Here is a 1,238-nt window from a genome sequence, read left to right on the forward strand (position 1 = left end):
TTTACCTCATGGCCCCCCCCTCCCCCCGTGACTCAGGGACCCCCAAAAAAGGGGGGAAACCCCAAAAAATGGGGGAACCCCTCAAAAAAGGGGGTCCCCTCCCCCCCTTGGTGTACAATAAATCGTGGTTGTTGCTGCTCCGTGGGGGGGGTCTGGATTTGGGGACCCCCCGATGTCCCTCGGTGTCCCCACAATGTCCCCTCAGTGCCACCCCCACCGGGAACCGCCCCTCCCATGTCCCCAAATGTCCCCAATGTCCCCATTGTCCCAATCCCTCCCAATGTCCCCAAATGTCCCCCATGTCCCCAAATGTCCCCGATGCCCCCAAATGTCCCTGTTGTCCCCAACATCCCCAATGTCTCCAGTCCCCCCAATGTCCCCCGATGTCCCCAGTCCCTCAACGTTTCCCCAATGTCCCCGATGTCCCCAGGTGTCCCCGCAGCCAGCTCAGCTCTACGGTGTTTATTGGCGTCTCTAACACTCACTGATGCAGATAAATAGTGGACATTTGTCACCGCTGCCACCCCCGCCAGGGGACACCCCGGGGACCCCCCGCCACCCCCGGGACCCCTCCCCAGAGGGGACACCCCCGAGGGGACACCATGGAGGGGACGGACGCCGTGGGGACACGGGGTGGGGACATCCCGCTGGGGACATCTGTGGGGTCACCTCGGTGGGGACATCCCAGTGGGGACAGGGCCATCCCCTCGGGGACATCCATGGGGTCACCTCAATGGGGTCATCTCATTGGGGACATCCCCTTGGGGATACCCTCAGGGCCACCCCATTGGTGACATCCCATGGGGCCACCCCATTGGGGACACCCTCAGGGCCACCCCACTGGGGCCACCCCATGGGGCCATCACCTTGGGGACACCTTCCACTGAGGTCACCCCCTTGGGGACATCCCCAGGGCCACCTCATTGGGGCCACCCCGCTGGGGACATCACCTTGGGGACACCATCAGGGCCACCCCTTGGGGACATCCCCCATGGAAGCCACTTCCAGGGACACGTCCAGTGGAGGCCACCCCATGCAGGTGACACCATCAGGGTCACCCCATTGGGGACACCATCAGGGCCACCCCTTGGGGACATCCCCTTGGGGACATTCCCAGGGCCACCCCTTGGGGACATGCCCCACTGAGGTCACCCCATTGACGCCACCCCCTTGCGGCCACCCTTGGGTGTCACCCTCGGTGTCCCCCGGGTGTCACCGCCCCATTTTTGGTGCCACCC

The sequence above is a fragment of the Geospiza fortis genome, unplaced genomic scaffold (assembly GCF_000277835.1).
Source record: "Geospiza fortis unplaced genomic scaffold, GeoFor_1.0 scaffold973, whole genome shotgun sequence".
NCBI classification, from domain to species: domain Eukaryota; kingdom Metazoa; phylum Chordata; class Aves; order Passeriformes; family Thraupidae; genus Geospiza; species Geospiza fortis.